Source organism: Peromyscus maniculatus, chromosome 11 (assembly GCF_049852395.1).
Source record: "Peromyscus maniculatus bairdii isolate BWxNUB_F1_BW_parent chromosome 11, HU_Pman_BW_mat_3.1, whole genome shotgun sequence".
Taxonomy (NCBI): domain Eukaryota; kingdom Metazoa; phylum Chordata; class Mammalia; order Rodentia; family Cricetidae; genus Peromyscus; species Peromyscus maniculatus.
In genome coordinates, this window is record NC_134862.1 from 36,541,566 (window position 1) to 36,563,349 (window position 21,784).

Consider the following 21,784-nt stretch of genomic DNA (forward strand, 5'->3'; position numbering starts at 1 on the left):
GCTGTGTGTGACTCTGTGGGCCTCTATGGGAGCAGCCCCCCTCTCTCGATGGAGGTACCACGGTTACTCCTTAGTTCTGTTCAGGACTAAGTCCTCCGTTACAAAGGTAAGTAAAGTGTTAACTGTCTCGTCTCAGCTTTTTCCGAATGGCTTTCAGCATTATCTCTCCCTCACACCAGCTGGATTGTGCTGCTGTGCCCTTCCGACTCTTGTTCACCCATTATCTGGGGAATAGAGACCAGGCTGCCCTCCTTTCAGGCTCCTTGGTGATGTATGTGTCCCCTTGCATATCTGTGTTCTCAGAACAACCCGCTGCATTCATTGACACTTTACAAATACTTCTTACATATGACTATCTGGGTCTTTGCACAAACTAGTCAGTTTCTGACCAAATCCTGCACCTCTCCCCCGACACTCCATCAGGTCAAAGGTAACATTTGCTTAAAGAGACTTCCTCTGATGCCGTTCATTAATTTTCATTTATAAACTGTTTAGTGCTGGGAACCAGAACTGAGTAATTCTCTTTTCCCTACAATGTATTTCTAACAGTGTTAACTCTAGCCTGTTCCTAGTTTTCTGTGTTTGTTAACTTACCTGCATGTCTTAGTTACTAGACAGGTAATGCTCTGAGAACAGAAACTCAGATGGATAAATGTTGCTTCTTTGAAAGTGTTAAGACCAGAAGTAATGTGCATGTGTGTGTGCGTGAGTGTGTGTGTGTGTGTGTGTGTGTGTGTGTGTGTGTGTGTGTGCTTATGGGCATTGGAGGACAACCTAGGGGTTGGCCCTCAGGTACTCTCTCCCTTAGTCTGAGACAGGGCTATTCATTGGCCTGGAACTTGGCCAAACAGGCTCAGCTGCTTGGTAAGCTCCAGGGTCTACATGCCTGCCTCCGTGGCCCTGGGATTCCAAGTGTACAATGCTCCACCTGCTTTTACATGGTTCTAGGGATCCAAACACGGGTCCTTCCACGTTACCAACTGGACTTGTCCCCCCATCCCCCAGAATTTGGATTTTTAAAGAACATTTGCTTAGATACAAGGAGATAAACCTAGGAGGAAATCAAGCCTGAGCATTAAATTCATTTCTATTCCATATACACTGCATACTCATACCCAGAAGGCCACATACATTTTGACTGACACTTGTCACCGGAGGTCAGGTGTGGAATTTTACATTTGTTGGATCTGTCAGTGCTCAGAATTTTGCCAGTGCTGGGGAGACTGGGATTTCAGATGTTTGGATTAGGAACTCACAACTTATCTGGTTGTGCTGCTACTGAAAATGCCGTTTGTTGGCTGAATTAATGGTGCTGTATCCATCTTGAAGTCCTTAGGGTTTTGCTTTTCGGTGGTTGCATGAGCTTAATGGCTCCAAATGCTTTCCAAGTGTGTGTGTGTGGGGGTGCTTTTTGCCCTTTTTCTTCCAGGGATGAGTAGTTACAACTGGCTCCTATGGAGGTCCTGGGTCTTAATTACGACCAGTTAAGAACACCATGCTTCCTCTGCTCCTTCCCTCTCTCCTCTACTCCTGATTATCGAGGGGCCATGATGTTCGATCTCTCTCCGATGACCCCTGAAAAACTTCATGTCCAGTATGATCTCTGCTGAACAGCCTTCCGTCTCTGTCAAGCTGGCCTACCATCCCCGAGATTCCGCCCCCAAACTTTACCAAAGAATAAAGAGGGAATAGATAGGCAATACAGTCAGTAAATTTCTTGCTGCTCAAGCCTGAGGACATGGATTTGGATTCCCAGAACCCACATAAGAATCCGGTGCACATGCACCCCACAAACACACACATGATCTTGCACACATACACACACACAAGAATGATGGGGTTGGAGAGGCATGCTAGACATCCCTCAAGAGGCTCGGAGATCTCTCTCTGATGTGTGACAAAGCCCACACATTTGGAGAGGGTGGGCGAAGAGTGAGTTGGGCAAACAGCAATAATAAATGAGGCGATGGGGGCAAAGAAGGTACCACCCACACAGAGCACTCCAGAGGAATTTCTATTTAAAATCCTGGGTCAGCTTTGTTCTGGAGAAATGTGGGACTTTTTAACTTTAAAGACGGCCTTCCTTCCCAAGGGAAGCAGCCGAGCCAGGGTAGACAGGGATCTCTTCCTGTTTTCTTGAGTCCCTTTCGCTGTCAATGAAAGTGTCAATTTTCGATGCAGAACCAACACTGAGTATAAATTCGTACTCAATCGCCTTTCCCCTCTCAGGATGACAGAGGAAACTCAACGGGTGGATTTTAGTAGAAGCCACAAGGCTAAGAAGGCAGATGTTTCTGTAATAGCCAATCCTGCAAGCGCCCAGGAAGCCCTGGATTGGTGAGAACCGGAGAAACTGGGCCGGGACACTGGAACTGGTGAGCTGTGCACTGAGGGCAGTTTTTGAGGAATGCACTAAGAGAGAAAGAGATGATCCCTGAGTTCTCTCCAAGCCTCCATCCTTTGTTCTCAGAGTTCCCACAGCTTCTGTCCTGGCCTCTCTTTGATCATCAGAACAATCAGAGACTAAGAAGGGGTTGGTGCAAGGAACAGGGCTCAGTGGGTAGATAAGACTGCTTGATGTCCTTGAAGACCCAAGTTCAGTGTCCGGGTTTGGTTTTTGTTCTTTCTTTCTTTTTTTTTTTAAGCGGGGGTGGGGGGGGGGGTGGGGGTGGGTGGGGGGGGGGTGGGGTGAGGGGGGTGGGGGGGTGGGGGGGTGGGGGGGTGGGGGGCAGTTGTGGCTGAGCTGCCTATAACCCTAGTACAGTAAGGAGCAGAAACCTGAAACTGCTGGGTTGTGGCGGCCGCCAACGTAGTTCCAGTTTCAGTAAGAGAGCATGTTTCAAGGAACTGGGGTAGAAAGTGATAAAGCAGGCCATACCCAATGTCCCACTCTGGCCTACGCATTCCTGAACACACACGTATATACATAAACCTAACATAGACACACATACACAGGCACGAATACACACATGCACACACACACACAGGCATGCACACACACAGGCGCACATACACAGGCACGAATACACACATGCACAAATACACACATGCATGCACACACACAGAGGCACAAATACACACACACACACACACACACACACACACACACACACACACACGTGTGCGCGCACACACAAGCACAAGAAGTGGACTCTCTCCTCTCTGTGACAAAGGTGGGAAACACGAGGTGAGTAGGAGGTTCTGGGCCCCAATATCCAAAGGAAGACAAACTAGTCTTTTCCTGTTATGAAAAATGGAAGCCCCTCCCCCGAGACAGTCTCTCCAGCATTATTCTACTGGTTAAAATTAAACATGCCCACATTAAAAAGTAAATTTTAAAGTGTAACCATGTTTTCGACATTTGTTTTTGAACTGTGGAACTGCGGGCGTTTTCAATCTTCTTTTTTATTTAACTACATTGCCTATCAGCTTGTATTGTTTATCAAATAAGAAAAGTATTATGTGGGGGGGCTACTCTTTGCCTTTAGTTTTTTCCCATTGACAAAGACTTCCACAAAAATGCAACTTGACTGGCCAGACGGCCCATGTGGCTGCCAAGGTGCTTCAGTGGGAAGGGAACTCTGCAGGCTTTGTTTTCAGTCTTTTGTGAGCTTTCTTTTCTGTTCTTAGAAAGGAGAGCCTGACCTCCTGGCCAGAGAAATGACCTTGGATTTAAATGTGAAATGCTAGCCCCGTCTGAATGCCTAAAAAGGGCATTTAGCTCCAGACCCAGAGGTGAGGGTCGCTCTGCTCTTTGTGACGCGTGATGACCTCCATTAGATCACTTGCCAGAAGTGGGGTGCATGCATCGCAGACACCCCTGCAAGTCTTCTAGCTGCAAGGGGTATTTCTGCCTTTCCCTCCTCAGTCAAGGTAGAGGTAGCCACAGAGCTCTGTGTTGACCCAGCTTATCATCCAAGGCAGGCACATTTGCTCTTCCCTTTTTTCTTACCTAGAATAAGGCAGGGCTGTGGGACCCTCCTATTCAGAGGGGTTCTGTGCTTTACTTTTTGCCTTGACTGTCAAAGACAGGAGGACTGGCCCTGTGAAAAGTTTCCTGTGTCCTTGTACTTCTGTGAGCTTGTGTATGTTCCTGTTAGTGTGTTTGTACTTATGTGTGTGCCTGTATTTGCATATGTGTGTGCTTTGTGTCTGTTTATGTGTGTATGGGGTTGTATTTGTGTGTTGGGGTATAGGTTTATATGTAGCTGAGTATTGTGTATTTGTGTTTGTGTGTATTTGTTTGCATTTGTATTTGCCCGTGTTTGTGTTTATGAGTATGGGGACGGGGTATTTGTTTATGTTCATATAGCTTGTGTTTGATGTGTGGGCTGGCCTACTGTTTTTAAAGAAGATTTACTTGTGTTTATATGTATGTGTGTACTGGTATTCACAGAGGCCAGAGAGGGTGTTGGATCCTCGAGAGCTGGAGTTACAGATGGCTGAGAGCTGACATGGGTGCTGGGACTTGAACCTGGTCCCTTAGAAAAAACAGAAAACACTCTTAATTGCTGAGCCGCTTTTCCAGCTCCCTGGTTTGTTTTTTAATCTTTAGTGATATGGTGAGATTTCTTGTCCCTATCTATGTAAAATGACACCAAATCTAAGACTTTAAAGATTTTCTAACAAATATGGGGCTGGAGAAATGGCTAGGGGTTAAGAGCACTGGCTACTCTTGCAAAGGACCTGGGTTCAATTCCCAGCACCTACATGGCTCTTCACAATCATCTGTAACTCCAGTTCCAGGGGATCGTCTGACCTTCTTGAGCACAAGGCACATGCGTGGTGCACAGACATTCATGCAGGCAAAATACCCATACACATAAATAAAACAACAACTTCAAAATGCTTTGAAGGTTCTTCTACCAAACATGAAAAGGAGCTGGAGGGAGATGTGATAAATAGAATCTCTTCCTGCAGGACCTGCTGGATGTGAGCGATCCCTGCTCTTTCCAAAAGAGAAATCAAAAGGTTCCCTCTTTTATTAGCCCTCTGCCAAATAATCCTTTTTCTACAGTTTACTAATCTTTCCTTTCATAGACTAGACAAAGTGGTGGGGTTTGTTTGTTTAAAATTTTTTTTAAATATCTTTTAGGGAAGTATCTAGCGAAAGTCTGTAGCATTCACCACCAAAGCCCAAACATTGTAAGAGTTGCTTTATTTCCTCTGCTGTTCATCTGCTATCACGGGGAACAGGAGATTTCTGTCTGGGGACAGGCCATGACTTAGTCCTCTGTCATCCTGAGGATACAATCGTCTTCCTGTACTGTTGGGCTTCCATGGCTCGATGTGAGCCTTGAAGTTCTCGGGGAAGATAGGATGGAAAGCTGAAACCACACAAATGCCAAAGGGCCTTTAGAAGACATGTTCCCAGGTAGGGAAACAAGATCTTACTGCGTAAGAGAGAAAGGGAAGAGGGGACAATCGATGGACTTATTTTCAGAACACAGAACACAGCTCATCAATTCACAAGGAAGAAAGAAAACTAAACTTGCTGGCAGCATCTGGGTTAAATGTAAATTGCGGGGTGCATGGGAGGGGGAGGGGGGAGGGGGTGCATGGGAGGGGGAGAGGGAAGGGGGAGGGGGGCAGCACTGAGAAACAACAGTTCCTAAAGTACTTGTCATGCCAGCCAGAGGACTTAAGTTCAAGCTACAGAACCTACTCAAAAATGCCAGGTTTTGTTGCACATGCTTATAATCTTAGCGCTGGGGAAGTTCACTAGCCAACCAGCCTACCCTACTAGGAGAACTTTGGTCCAGAGAGACCCTGTCTCAGAGGATATTTCCTGGGGATAACACCCAAGGTTGTCCTGTGACTTCCACATGCATGCACGCACATGCATACACACACCATTTTCTCCATCCCTATATAAACTTCAGTTTCAGCTATTGAAAGCATTGTTTGCCAGAACATGTAATAGCCTGGTGACTCATCAAATCAGTCTTTGGTATTCCAAATGGCACACATAGTCAAATACTTTCTGAACTGAATGATGGAGAGCAGTGTGAGGCTTCGTGATTGGGAGCAGCTGTTCAAGTTTTCTGGTCTTAAGTTCTTATTTTCCTCCCCCTCCCCTGCTTTTTTTTTTTTTTAAAGACAGTGTTTTATTGTATAGCCCTGGCTGTCCTGGAACTCACTCTGTAGACCAGGCTGGCCTGGAACTCACAGAGATCCGCCTGCCTCTGCCTTGTGAGTGCTGGGATTAAAGGTGTGCACCACCACTGCCCGGCTGATTTCCTTTATTGATTCTGTGTGTTGCAGGGATGCCCATTTGGCATCGTGTGTATGTAGACAAGAGAGGGAACTTGCAGAAGTTGGTTCTCTCCTTCCACCACGGGAGTCCTAGGGATGGAATTCAAGTGTCAGCTTTAGCAGCACGCACCCTTACCTGCTCTGCCTTCTTGCTGGCCTTTTTATTGTGGTTTATTGTTGTTGTTGTTGTTGTTTAATAAAATTAAGCATTCTCTGAGCATGCCCATTTTCCCCTCACTGCCTCTTTACTAATATACTGGTTTTAGAAACAACACTTTAAAAAAATAGAAGACAAGTTTTTTGTTCATGTATTTTCCACAACACAGTAGTGTGGGCGGGCACAAAGGGAAAGTTGATAAATGAATGTGAGGACTTATGCTTTGGCTACTTGACCTTTCAGAAACACCTGCTGGAAGCCAAGCCTTTTTTTTTTTTTTAACAGTCTCTAAGAAAGTGATTGCAGCAGCAATCACTGAGAACTGACCTACCACACAACATCGATAACTATCAGTTACAGAGAAGGAACTCCTCAGGATGAATGAAGTAGATAGGTTTGCAAGATGCAGACTTGCCTGCCTCAGAAAGAGAAGAGGCAAGGCTGGGAAGATGACTGAGGCTGCAAAGTGCTTGCTCCCCCCTCACCCCCCCACCCCCAAGCATGAGGGCCTGAGTTTGATACCCAGAATGCACGTGAGAAGCCAAGAATGGTGGCATGCAATCAATTATAAAAGCAGCACAGGGGATGTGGAGACGGATAGACCCCTCCTGGTATTCACCAGCCAGCCAGACTCCTTGAATCTGCAAGATCCAGGTAGAAGTGAGAGATGCTGTCTCAAAAGTACGAAGGTGGCAACTGACTGAGGAAGTCATCTGAAGTTGACCCCTGACCTGCACACCTACCCATATACACATGTGCTCACACGCATAAATGAAAAGCAAATAATAAATAGGAATAAGCCATGTCAGAGAGCTAAACAAAGCATTCCCAGAGAATAAGCTGACAGGCTAAACCTAGGTGGCCTGTCTCCCAGATCTGCCCCAGTTCCCACTCTGATGAAACTTGCTCCTTGCTTTCCCAGTATCGTAAAACAGTCAAGGCATGTGACCCAGGCACTTGGCTCTCCAGGAGCCTCTCACAGTCTTGGTTGGAATCTTCTTCCTAGATGAAAACTCAGTGAAAGGGTAGCACATTCCACCCTTCTGATGTCCAATGCATACAAAACTATGACGTAGGAGGAAGTATCTGCACAGATGTCCACCAGGATTATTTGAGAAAGTTTTCTTCATGAAGACTGTTACCCTGCATTGGTACCACACCAGAGCTAAAATTAAGGTTTCTTTAATAATAGAAGAAAAATAGCATTGATCTAGCTCTACCTTTTACCAAAGAGTAGTCCTCACTTAGTTATTCCAAACAACACCGGCAGTCACAGTTCCATAGTTACTTAAAGGTAGAACCTTCTCAGATGCAAAACTCAGTTGGAGATCTATCTCTATTCCATTCCATTCCATTCTTTCTAGTCTATTACATTACATTATATTACATTTATTTTTATCTTTTAATCTAGTTTGCTATTCTATCCCACACTGTCTGGTCTGTTCTGTCACATTTATTCTGATATATTTATTATGTTCTATCTTATTCTATGGTATAGTATTTTAACCTTATATTCTATTCTGTATGTCTATTCTATTTTATCACATCCTATTTTATACTGTACTGTTCTGTTTTTATAATATCTTCTGTTCTATTCAGTCTATCCTGTTCTATCTTTCTATTTTGTTCTGCTCTGCCCTAGTCTATTCTGTCCTCTTTTGTTCTTCCTGTTCTAGTGTAGTTCATCACAATTGTTTGGCTGGGTATGGCTATAGCCATGCTCTTTGGTCTGTTCTAGAGCAATCTATACTCTTCTTGTGGTCCTATGAGAATTGCCCACCACTGTTCTTTCTAGCCCACATGGGCACTAATGCCATGTGAGGCTCTTTTATGGTTTCTTTCTTGTTCTGGGGTGGTCCAGCAATCCTTTCCAAAAGTGGGAATGAGGCCCTCACCCAATCTTGGACAGCATGTGTTTATACTTGAGCCAGAAGTCAAGACCAAGTTGCATTCATGGGCTGTTAGTAGACATGGAAAGAAAGTGATATTTCTTTTATTTCCCGTTGTTATTCTTAGTTCCTGAGGGAGTCCTTGGAGAGAGCAGCCCCTAGACCTTCTGAGGCGAGATCTCTCATGACCCACTGCTACAGAGCCCAGTCTATTTCCAAGAGTTCATGCCTTATGAGTTCCCACCCAGGAGCCTAAGCATCCCTCCTGCAAATCCACCCCCTGGGGCTGTACCATGGAGCTCCATGCTCCTGAATATTGACAGAGCACTGAACAGCTGTCATGCTCCTTCTTGGCCCTTCTCTGGGTGCATTTTGTTCAGGGTCGTTTTCTAACACCAGAATTTTGGCAGCATGGTTGGGGGGATTAGAAAGCTCAGAACGACGGTAAACAGGTTGGCAATGATTGGATCACAATTGCTACAGGATGTCCCACCCTGTGTAAGAGCATTCAGCTAGCAAACCCTTAATCTGGTATCCATCCCTTCAGCACTGCTTGGCTAGAACCATTTCCTGCACTCGCCGCCCTTTCATAGGCTCTGGCACGTTCCCACACATGTGATGCATTTGAATTCCATATTCCATATGTCATATTATTTGGATTTAATGTTCCAACTATGAAATACAGCTGCAAGAGGAAGAGCTTCAGATTAGGAGGGAAAAAAAACCTTTGCAAAATGATCAAAACTGAGCCATCCTCCCTAAGTCACCAAAAGCAAGTGAGACAAAGAAGCCTGCGTCTGTGTGGGCGACACAATGGGCAGAGGGCGCAGCAGCAGCCACCAAGGGGTAGTGGGATGTTCTCTAAAGGCACACAAGTGCACACACCTAATAGCCCTCCAAGGCCTCTACACCGATCATCAGGAGATGCTTGGGGACTGTTCTGAAAGGATCGTTGTGAAAGAACACAAATTATTTTGTTATTATTGCAGACTGAATTTATTTTAGCATTGGAAAAAGAAAGATGGGTGTAAGACCAATTTTCCTGTCAAGATTCTGTAGTCCCAAGGGCTGATGAGATGGTTAAGTAGGTAAAGACATTTGACACCAAGCCCAAGGACTGGAACTCAATCCCTGGGACCCACAAAGTGCATGGAGAGAACTGACTCCTGCAAGCTGTTCTCTGATCTCCATGAACACACACACACACACACACACACACACACACACACACACACACCCCAGAAGTAAAAATTAAAAAATACATCTGTAGCCCCGAATGTGAACAAGACATATTCTATCTTTGAGATAATGTGTTTATTCCATACATACACATTACAATAATGTCCATATCTTTCTCATTACATACACATCTTAAAGATGAAATGATATCATATGTGAAGAATCTGGATAAGCGCAAGAAGCAGCGACCAAGCCACTAGTAATGAGCCCCTCTAGAACTCCAGCTGGGCTTTGCACGTGCTGACTTGGATAAAAAGGAGCCAGGATTCCTTGAATCAATCAACAATCACAGGGTGAAACTTGCAGTACACACCTTAGAATAGCTTGTCACACCTTAAGCCAAGGAAGCCATCAAAGAATTCATAGTTGGAGCTGAAGAGACAGCTCAGTGCTTAAGAGCGTGCACTGCTAAGTCTGGTTCCCAGTACTCACATCAGATGTCTGCCCACAACTCTAACTACAGGGGTCTGGCACCCCCTTCTGGTCTCTACCAGTGCCTGCACTCATATTCACATACGCAGAGCACAAACAACAAAAACTTCAAAGGTCATGTCAAAAGGACTCTGGCAACTAGAAGAATCCTACCGACTAGAGATGAGAAAAATCTGAGCAGAAATTAAGAAGAACAACTGCTAAAACTCAACATACATTGGATTTTTAAATATGTAATTTTGTAATAATTCTAAAAATGAAGTCTTTGGCTCCATTGGAGAATGCTAATAAACTACTAACTCACTGTATTAGAAGCAATAAATAGTAACAAGGGAAAATTTATAGATTGTTTCACAGGTAGCCAGTGGGTTAGGGAACTTTTAAATGGAGTTATTCCTCTAATTAAGTAAGGTTAAAAGGATAAATTAGACTATTGCCCCAAGTTTTGCAACTTTTAATAAATTTACATGATGAACATTTATAATGGCTGTCATCCCCTGCTAAAGACTGCTGTTCCCTTCGGTTCCCCCTCCCTTCCCTCCCTCCAAGCCTTCCCATGTTCTCCTCATTGCCCCTTTGCTCTTTCCAATGTATGGCTTCTCCTCCTTTAATTTTTGGTATATATATATATATGTATATATATATATATATATATATCCTAAATATATAAATAGAACCTGTTCAGTGCATATAATTTGTATGTATGTTTTCAGGGTTGACCATTTGGCATTGGACAGCCAACTGATGTGTTGCTCCCCTGGCTCTCAGAGTTCCTTAGTTTGCTACAGTTCTTTGTCTAGGGTTGAGGCCTCATGAGCTTTCCCAATTGCTTTGTAAAAGGTGAGTTCCATAAAGGTGTTTAGATCATGAGATGCTACCTCAGGAATGGGATCAATGCCACTCCAAAGGGGGAACTCAATCACCTTCTCACTTGGCCCTTCTGCCATACAATGAGACAGTAAGAAGTTTCTCTACGGATGCTGATGGGAATAGAATAAGATTGGGCATCAGACCCACAGATTAATGCTGTTCTCAGCCCTGCTCGTAGATACCTTTTCTCATATCACTCAGTGGTTAATCCAGAAACGTAGAACTGGTTAATGTGCTGAGAATAAATGCAGCAGTCGAGTGCTCAGCCCTGAGTGGAGCATCTGTATCAACTCTTTCAAGGCTCAGGGTCACTGGAGAAGAATGAGACAGAAGAATGTAATAGCTGGAGAATGGGAAGGAGTGCTGCAGAACGCTGAGCTCTGGACATTGCATGGCTATTACATGCATGGACTCACAGCAGCTGCAGTGAGCTGCACAAGGTCTGTACAAGATCAGCCGGTCAACATTCCAGCATGACTGGGGGAAGGGACCCCCTAGGCCCAACCTCTAAGTGAGGTGCTATTAGCATTTACTGGCTGTGGGGTGGTGGGGGTATGGGGGAAGGAGATGTTCTCCTTTGGGGTATGGCCACTAGTAGGCTGTCTTTGTTCCAGAGATGTCTCCACAGCCACACACACCCATGAAGCACGAATTGTGCTCAGTGGTTATTAGAAAACAAGAGCTGCTTGCTTGAAGGAGGGGCAACCGTGTTGGGAAGGGGGCAGTGGAAAGGAGGATTTAGGTTGGATATAATCGGGATATAATGTATATATGTAGGAAGTTTTCAAAGAATACACTTAAAAATGTAGTTTGAAGTATTGGAAATTAGATAAAATTTTTGATGTGGGTGAAATATTTGTACAGATTCAATATATTTTCTTTAAGTTTTGAGAGTACATTTTTTAAAGAGGATGTGTATTTTATATGAATTCAAAGAAAGGAGTTACTGGGGGAACGTCTACTTATATCACAGACCAGAAAAAGCTGGAAATAAATTTAATAGTTAAATTTTGAAAAAGGATTTCACACAAAAAAATGAAAACCACCTAGATAAATAATATTTTTCTCTTGCTAATAATAAATTCCACAAGGACAAAGGAAGATATGTTGACATTAAAATGTTGAAATTCACATATCTTTAAAAATAAAAGACGAAAATATTTGTACAAAGTGTGACAGATTAATGGTTCCTGTTATTTCAGTATAACGGGAAAAAAATCAAAAGGACCTCAAGAAAATGGATATAAAAAGATAATTCATAAAGCAGAGAACAGAAGAGCTAAGAAGCATAAAAATATTTAACCACCATGAGCTACTAAAGATGGGTAAGTGAAAATAGAACATATAATTACCATGTTTTAAAACTCATACAATACTGGCATCTGATGTTTTTTATAAAGGCCTGAAAATATACCACTGTCAGAAATACGAATCGGTGTGTATTCTCTGAAGGCAAGCTGGAGAAGGTGAGAAACGAAGATGAAGTGAAGTTTTAGGGGTACAGGAATAGCTCAGAGCACACTCTGCACTTACTGTGGACCCCAGCTCAGTTCCCAGCACCCACATTAGGCAACTCATAACTGCCTATAATTCCAGCTCCTGGGGTCCAACACCCTCCTTTGGCCTCCCACAGGTGCCTACATTCACATGTGTGCGCACCCACACAGAGACACACATACACATAACTAAAATTCAAAATAAGATCGTGTTTACAAGGGAAATATTTAAAAACCAAGTTCATATTCTGGGGCAGTCATTACACATCCAACATTTCCAGGACAGCATAGAACAGTGCTTGCAGAAAGGTGTAGCTAGAGTTTTCCTGCCTGGCCCACAGTCAAAACAAATCTCTCTCACCCGCCAGTCCCGCAGCCGCTCAGACCCAACCAAGTAAACACACAGAGATTTATATTTCTTATAAACTGTATGGCCGTGGCAGGCTTCTTGGTAACTGTTTTTATATCTTAAATTAACCCATTTCTATTAATCTATAAGTTCCCAAGTGGCTCGTGGCTTACCAGTATCTTACATGTTGGTACTCATGGTGACGGCGTCTCTTGACTCAGCCTTCCTGTTCCCAGAATTCTTTTCTCTGCTTGTCCCTCCTATACTTTTTGCCTGGCTACTAGCCAATCAGCATTTTATTTATACAGAACGATGTCCACACAGAAAGGGAGCAGCCGCCATCATTCTTGGCTGGGTGTGTCTAGGCCTTTTCAAGACAACTTTCCATCTCTACACATTATACTCCATCAGAGTCGGGTCTACTTCTCCCTCCTTTGAGCCTGGCCCTAGCCGCCATGCTTCTCTTGGTAAACTAGTCTTGAGAACACGTGGCACAAATAGATTCAGAAATGACTCATACAATGAGGCTTGTTCTCCTCTGATGCTGAGGGACCTTCTTCCATTATGGATAAGACTAGGCTGGGCTCTGGAGAATGAGGGGCCAGAGGGGTCCAGTCCCAGGTCTCCCCTTTGCACCAGTCCTGTGAATTAGGTCATCCCAAGTGGCTCAGCCTTGCAGAACCAGCACAAACCAGGGGCAGTCAGTTCTCTGTTAACCTCTGGAGCCCCCAAAAAGTTATATGCCTGTTACTTTATGCATTATATTTTGAGAAGTTTGAATAATGAAAGCTGAATTATTGAAAATAAGCAGAAACATAGACAACTGATTATTCACAAAGGTGTTCATTTTAAATAATTTATATTAATCAACTTTGAATAACCCAAATGCCTCATAAGAAAGAATGCTTAATTATGTTAACTATAGACTCAAAAATTACAAAATTATTTTATTTTGTATTTAAACTGATTTTGTTACATTTGTTTATTTACTTATTTAGTGGTTTGTGTATGTGTGGGTATGCACACATGCACATGCACACATGAGTTCATGTGTAGACACCCGATGGCATACATCTGGAGGTCACAAGACAACTTACAGGAGTCCATTCTTTGTATCTACTATGTGGATCTTGTGAATCAAACTCAGGTCATCAAGCTTGGTGGTAAGCACCTTTACTCACTGGGCCTTCTAACCAGTTTGGAAAAACTATTAAAACCCAGAATTTTGAGCTGGGTGTAATCACATGAGCCTGTGATTCCAGCATGCAGGAGGCAGAGATGGAGAATCCTCTAGGCATTTGAAGACAGTCTGGGCTATACAGTAGGTTCTATACCTGCCTCTCCTGTCTCCTGCCTGGGACAAAGATGTTCCCTCATTTACAGCAGACACCAAATGATTCAAATGAGTCAGAAATGACATCAGGAAATGTTTGCTCTTGGGAAACTGCCCAGTATCCAGGCTCAGGCAGACCTGAGCCTAAGAAATCACAGCAGATAAGAAAGGATAAAGCTAGATCCTGTGAAGCAGCTAATAACTCTCAAGTAGTCTGCCTTTCATAAACCCGGTTCCTCTACTCCCCCAGCCCTGAGAGATGGAGAGTGCCAGCAAGAGGCAGGGGTGGGTGGGACAGGAACCCAAACCAGTCCAATTAGAAAACTCATTTGCTTTGGCAGATGCCAAAGACCGTGCATCAAAAAGATAAATACAACATGATGAATTGGGCTCTTGACTATATCCATCTTTCCCCTAAATCATATAATCACTAAACGACTACACTGTCCAGGGCTGGTCGAAGATAAGAGACTGCTGTGTGCTACCTCATCCCCAGCAGAGAAGGAAGCTTAATCCTTAGAACAGGAGTTCTCATCTGAACATGTTAGATCGAGAGTCTTAACAATCGCCTCGGTCTCACTCCATCACAGCCCAGTGCCTCTGCAGCCTCCCTCATACTCACTGAATATTTCACATATGAAGTAATGGAACACCGAGCTGGGGGCGGTGTGCTAGCCTTGGGTTCCCATTTAAATTTACAGCTCGCTGCTTGAAGAGTCCCCGGGCTCTGACTAAGGTGGTGATTATGCTGTCCATCAATTAGCTTGCATTTCAGCACAATATTTGGGGCCCCTTTCCACTCCCTCATAACAGAGGGCTGTTTAATTCAACACACACACACACACACACACACACACACACACACACACACACATGCATGTAGGTTCTCTCCCAGGCGTGATTACTGAGTTCCAGGACGTGTGTCACCCAGATGTGTCTGCCACAATGTGTTCCTTGTATTGAAAGAATTACCAGAAATATCCTTCATGCTAGTAAACTTCAGCAGCAGAGACCAGTTGCTCACCACAGTACCACTTTTTCATCAACTGTCTCAGACTTAATTGTCCTGTCGGCACATCCCATCCATCGCGACACTTCATGTCACAAGCTAGTGAATCTTTCTTGGATGGTTTTCCAGTGAACGCTGCATTTAGAGACTCCTCATTTCTGAGTGTGGAAACCCTTTGTGAACTCTGTAGATGGTTGCGATAATAAAGAAGGAAGAGAGTGGCATTGACTAACGCTTACTCGTTCTTTTTTAAATGTGAAATTTCAATTGAATGAACAACTGTAAACACGCAGGTGGGGAGAAAAACAGAAAGGGAGGAGTCAGGTCAAACTGGGCGGCTGAGATGGCTCAGTGGGTAAAGGCACTTGATACCAAGCACGCCGATCTGAGCTTGATCACTGGAACCCACACGGTGGAAGGAGAGATCCGACTCCCATAAATTGTCCCTTGACCTCTACATGCATGCCATGCCATGAGTGCATGCGAGCACACACAGACACACACACACACACACACACACACACAGACACACACACACACACACATACACACACACACACACACTCATGAAATATTTTAATAATGTAATACCTGCAAACTGACATACAATAACCTCATCTCTTAGAACAGATAAGCTACCTGTCTCTCTTTCATGCTGTATGACAACTTTAGAGAAAGGAAAATAATAGGAGTTGAGGAAACTTTAACATGCCTCAAAAGCTGGAGGTTTCAGGTGTTTTCATGGCAAGGAGGACTCCCCATGGGAATATTTGGGGTAGAAATAGGGACACCCCCCCACCCCCAGTCACAGTAGAGACTAAAGGGAAGACTCTTCAAAATTAGCAGTGAAGACTTGTGCCATTTTTATCTTTTTTATAAAAATCCAATCTGGCTTGATTTCATATAGCTTTAACTCCAAAGACAAGTAGTAGTATTATATTCATTTTCATTTATTGTTGTATCTGTGTATGTGTGTGCATAAGCCACAGTGAGCATCTGGAGGTCAGAGGACAACTTGAGGGAATCCGTTTTCCCTTTCCACCACGTGGGTCCCAGGGATCAAACTAATTGTCAGGCCTGGTGGCAAGCCCCTTGACCCACTGAGTCCTCACACTAGTGCCTACAGATATATTGAAGGCTATCCAATATTTATACTATGCTCTAAAATAAGGCAATAAGATGAGAACAGTTTGCATTTAAAAGCTTAGAATAAAAGACAAAAACAAAGGCATGATTTTACCTCTCTCCATCATTGTCTCTATCAGCTTCTTTCTTGGCTTTACCTGGCTCTGTTTCCCGGGGAAGGTTCTTGAGTGTTCATCTGTAATCATAGCCATCCATGACAGGCCAGCCAAGGAGCTAGCATGGCTTTGCAAGCTGGGATTCCAGAGGCAAGCCAGGATCAGGAAATGGCTACCCTGTCTGTGACCAAGCCCTGCTCTGGCCTGGCTATGTCTGGCACTAACTGTGAGCCCAGGCAGGAAAGCAAACACTTAGACTCAGCTTCCTGCCAGGGCAGAACTACCTTCTGGCCACTGCTGGGAGAGATTGCTCTGGAAGGCTGTGGTTCAGCCAGTTTAACCAGCTCTATTTGAGGGAACCCCCCCCCCCCCCCACACACACACAGCTTAGCAGTAAGGACCACAGAAGCCAGAGCTCAGCTGAGCAGTCACCTTGAGTTCAGGGGCAGGTTCACCATCAAGTGCCAGCCTCCTGGGTCTCAACAGATTACCACAGTAAGCTGTTTCCATCGATGCTCAGACATCCACCCACACAATGTGCATTAGCCCATCCATCCCAGCCTTGTCTGGCCCCTTCACCCGAATGAATGTAGAAAAAGCCTTGCCTATAGTGCTTGGCAGTCTTCGCCTGTTTTTTGGCTGTGACAATTCACGGGAGAGTGTGAATCAGTCAGCCAGATGGGAGGGGAAAGAAAACAGGGATTGATCCACCCTGAAAAAATATTGGGGATGGGGAGTTGAAATATTTATAACCAGGGCTTGGTCTCTGTGGAGCGAGGCCAGTGGGTTTCACAAGCAGGCAGGGCTGTAAACAGTCAGGACCCACCCTCCTGGGCATACACTGTCCTAAGCAGTGACAGGAGCCACTTGACGGCCAGAATACCCTTTATCAAGCTGAGGGACGGTAGTGAGAATGCTGAATGCCGAGGAACTGGATTCCTGGCTTGCAACAGCATTCGGTGCAATCATTTATAGCAGTAAATAAATGTTAGGAAAGCTCACGGGGGAAGCCATTATCTAAATGCCTAAGCATGACAGGCTTGTGTTGGGGCCAGGCATGCGTTTCTGGCAGTGTGAATACACGTCTGTTCACAGCGTCTTTTTTTAGATGACTTTGAAAAACAATGTCATCACTGGGATACTGCAAAGCAGAGCAAGTTTCTTCTTCCTTTTTTCTTCTTGATGGAAGGGAAAAAGTGACATTGGTCCACATGCCATCTGAGAGGAAAGGGATTTGTTCTGTTGAAAAACACGCAGAACACCCCTCTGGAAGGTTTTACTATTGAAATAAACTTTATCATTGTTAATTGTCTTGCTACTTATGGACTGAATACATTTGTTCTGACAGCAAGCCTGTATCTTTAGACGTGTTTTCTGAAGTTCTCATCTTAAGAAGCACCAACATTTAAGGCCCCATTATTCTAAACTCTCAGTTGGAAATATCACAAATAAGAGGAAAACTTTACAGTCATGTATATATTGAATATGGGAAGCTATCATTCCCTTTCCAAACTGTTCTGGACTGCATCTGTCTCTTCCTGTCATGTTTTCTATACCACTGAACTCTTAGCCATTTCTAGAAGCCAGGATAGTAAAATTCATCCTTGTTTCCCAACCCCCAACTTCCTTTCTCATTCACTGGCATGTAGTCAGTAGCTTCTAATTCCTTAATTGCTTTCAAATATATCAACACTGCTGCTTTTTCTGTTTATCTCCTGGGCACCTTTCACCAGAATTAAACCAAGAATCTCTCAATAGCTTTCTCTGATTCTAACCCTCCCATTTCCCATCAGTTTTCTGTTCATTCTCCTCTTCAAAATAGTTTTAAGGCTCCCCTAGGGTTATAGATGAGATGTAGAGACTTGATGTGGTACCCAAGGCACTTGTGTCCCTAGTTTTAGATACTGTATGGAGTATCAATGTGGTACCCAGAGTACTCATGACCCTAGTCCTTCAGATAAGATGCAGAGCATCCATGTGGTACCCAAAGCACTCGTGACCTGTATCATCATTTCTCCCTCCATCCTCTTATCCAATGTCCTTTCCATGTTCCCTGTACCAGCCACAATGGAACAGTTATAATTGTTTAAGATGCTATACTGACTTACCTCCATGCCTTTGGCCTCTTCTGCCTAGAAAATACTTCTTCCCACTTTCCCTGACCAATTTAAAACATTTACCTGTGGACTCCTACTTGGCTCTTGGGACTCCATCTAAGCCTTGGTTCCACACAGATGCCTTCTCTGGTATATTTGTGCGCTCTGTATGTTTTCTGGGTACCATTAGGGTTGATTTTATATGTCATCTTGACTAGGTACTATGGGGTGACCAGATGTTTGGTTACACGATGCTCTAGGTGTGACTGTGGGAATTTTCCTGGATACATTTAACATATGTAAAGCAAGTATGATGCCCACCTTCATGTGCAGGCCTTACCCCATCTATGGAATGTCTTATTAAATCAACAATAGAGAATAGGAGAGGATTTTTTCTTGGTGGTGACTGTCTTAGCTTTCAGGTTCAGACTGGAGTTAAGTCACTCTCTAACGTTTCCAGCTTGCTGACAGAAGATCTCTAGACTGCTCAAACTCCATAGTCAAGTGCATTAGTTTTTTTATAATTCCTTTTAATGCTCCCTCCCTTCACATATATGCATAATGTACATATATGTATATACATAAACATAAATGTAACACATTACTGATTCAGCTCTTTAAAGAACATGGACCAATGTGAGTAGTATATGCTTAGTACATATTTAAAGGCTGTACTCTCATAAATATTTCCAATTCTATGAACTCTGGTTGACTGGGCTGCTTTCCTACCACCCCGTGAACCTGCCCCATACACAATCATCTGCATTCATTGGTCCTTATGTTGGTCCCTAGGAAGGAAGTCCTTCCTCAGAAACCTTTCCTCTCAACAATCCAACTCCAGACAATGACCTCTGAACTCATGATACATTTGTACATGACCTTTATTTTTGTTCCATTCTGGGTGCCATATTTTTGAGTTATCTCACTTTTATGTGTATATAGGTAGTTCCCCTGACAACTGTACTTTAAGCTTACAAGACAGGAAATTCATTTTGTTCCTCTTTCTCCTTCAAACTTTTGGAATTTATTAGTATATAGAACACATAATGAATTCATGTTACATCACTTCACATAAGTTAGGACTAGAACAAGATTAATATCTGAAGAAGACTATATAGTGTAGCAAATACAACTTGTGTTCAAAAGAATAAATTATTTCAAATGAGGTCATAAACCAAATGATAAATACATAATTATAAACAGAATTTACTCTCAGTTGGCACATAAAAAGGAAATCCTGGGTAGTAGCAGATATAAGGAAATCTCCAAGTACTTATGGGAAATATGAGCATACTCAGCTTGGGAAGCCTGGTGCCAGTCAAGACTGGAATATGTAATAAAACCAAGTTGTATATACTTCAAACCAATTCATATGTGTACATAGTTAGAGAACTGTCATCCATTTGGTGCCTGAAAAGAAAGCTGAAATTAAAATAAAAATATAAATCACTAAATATTAAAAAAGTAAAAAATATTATCACAATAAATATAAATGGGTTAAACTTATAAGAACTACTTCACACTAGATCACAAAAAGACAATTATTTTAAAAAGTGATTATAGCCAGGCGGTGGTGGCGCATGTCTTTAATTGCAGCACTCAGGAGGCAGAGGCAGGCAGATCTCTGTGAGTTCGAGGCCAGCCTGGTCTACAGAGTAAGATCCAGGAAAGGCACCAAAACTACACAGAGAAATTTTGTCTTGAAAAACCAAAAAAAAAAAAAAAAAAAAAGTAATTATAAAAATTCTGTTCACTAACATAGGCCAAACCCATGCTAAGTGATTTAAAGATTAACTATTAAGAGAGACTCAGATATACAAAGCAAATGTGTACTGGCTGGTTTTATGTGTCAACTTGACACAAATTAGAGTCATCAGAGAGGAAGGAGTCTCAGTTGAGGAAATGTCTCCATGAGATCCAGCTGTAAGGCATTGTCTCAATCAGTGATCAGTTGGGGAGGGCACAGCCCATGGTGTGTGATGCTATCCCTGGGCTGGTGGCCCTAGGTTGTATAAGAAAGCAGGCTGAGCAAACTAGAGGAAGCTTGTCAGTAAGCAGCACCCCTCCATGGCCTCTGCATCAGCTCCTGCATCCTGCTCTGTTTGGATTCCTGTCCTGACTTCCTTAGGTGATGAACAGCAATGCGGAAGTGTGAGCTGAATAAACACTTTCCTCACAACTTGCTTTCTGGCCACAGTGTTTCATCAAAAAACCAGAAACCCTAACTAAGACAAATTGGTACTAGCATAGTGGGGTGTTGCTGTGACAGACCTGACCATGTTTTGGGGAGGATTGTGGAAGGACTTTGAAACTTTGGGCTAGAAGAGCCATTGGTTATTAAGAGCTCAGTGAGATATTCTTTAGGTGCTTAGAAGACAAGAATGTTAAGAGCAGTGCAGAAGATGGAGGCCTGGCTTGTGAAGTTTCGGAGAAAAGTTTAAAGGTTCTATCAGGGCCATTTGTTATTTTGAATTAAGATTCTGTGGTTCTGGTTAACTGAGGCTGAAGAATCAGCTGTGATTAACAAGATACTTGATGCTGGTCATCTGGAGCTAAGGAATTAGTGCCACGTAAGAAGAGACCAGCATCACTAAGTTGAAATCTTCTGGGGCATGTTTTCTGAGAGCATAGAGAAGCTGTGTTCCAGAGGCGGCCCAAGGTTGTACCTCATGTTGGCAACCAGACTTGGTAATATGTAAGAGTCACCCAGGTGGTGCTGGTTTTGAGGGCATGAAGATGTCATGGAAAGCAGCTGAGGCTTGGCACTGTGAGAGGCCACTGATGAAGGTGCAGTCTCAGTGGCAGTTGAAGGCCCAGAACTGAAGGGGTCATGCAAAGAAGTTGAAGCTTGACACCGTGAGGACAGCCTGTTGATGAAAGTGTAGCCCAGTTGCAGAAGAAGACCCCAGTGTTTTGGAGATGCCAGTATCATGGGATGACCACCAAGAACGCAGCAGCAGTGGAGTGGAGCCTGCTGGAGCCTAGAAAACAAGCTGTGTGTGCTGCAGAGGGCAGAGCCGGAGAAGTGATCCAAGTCCTTTGGAGAAGTCCAGAAGATCATGAGTGGATCCCAGACATTAGATGGTTGGAATTTTGTTTTGCTTTGATTTGATTGTGATTGTGCCCTGATCCCGCCTCCTCTCCACCCGGAAATAAGAAAGTATTTTACTGGAACCCACAGTTGAGGAACTTTGAATTTTAAAAGACTTTGGATTTTTAAAGAGATTGGCTATTTTAAAGGAACTGAAATTTTAATGTGTTTGAATTTGTAAAGACTGTGGGACTTTTAAACTTATTTAAGATCTTGGGGGTGAATAAGAAAAGAAAGTTGTGGCTTAATAGTGTTGTGTTTGTGTCAAGTTGACGAGGGGTCAGTTGTACTGGCTGGTTTTGTGTGTCAACTTGACACAAGCTAGAG

The 21,784-nt window shown here is 43.5% G+C and overlaps 1 protein-coding gene across 3 annotated transcripts in view; it reads right to left on the reverse strand.

The window, feature by feature from the left end:
• Nucleotides 1–21,784, reverse strand: part of Nckap5 (NCK associated protein 5) — a 934,454-nt gene that overhangs the window by 886,985 nt on the left and 25,685 nt on the right. Inside the window, exon 1 of one of the 3 annotated variants that reach the window (XM_076547268.1) lies at nt 16,270–16,600. The exons of 1 other annotated variant lie outside the window; for it this stretch is intronic. The gene's annotated coding sequence lies outside the window, so the exon portion shown is untranslated. Of the gene's footprint in view, nt 1–16,269; nt 16,601–21,784 lie in introns of those variants that run through there. One more of the 3 variants, XM_042258028.2, reaches the window with a different exon arrangement.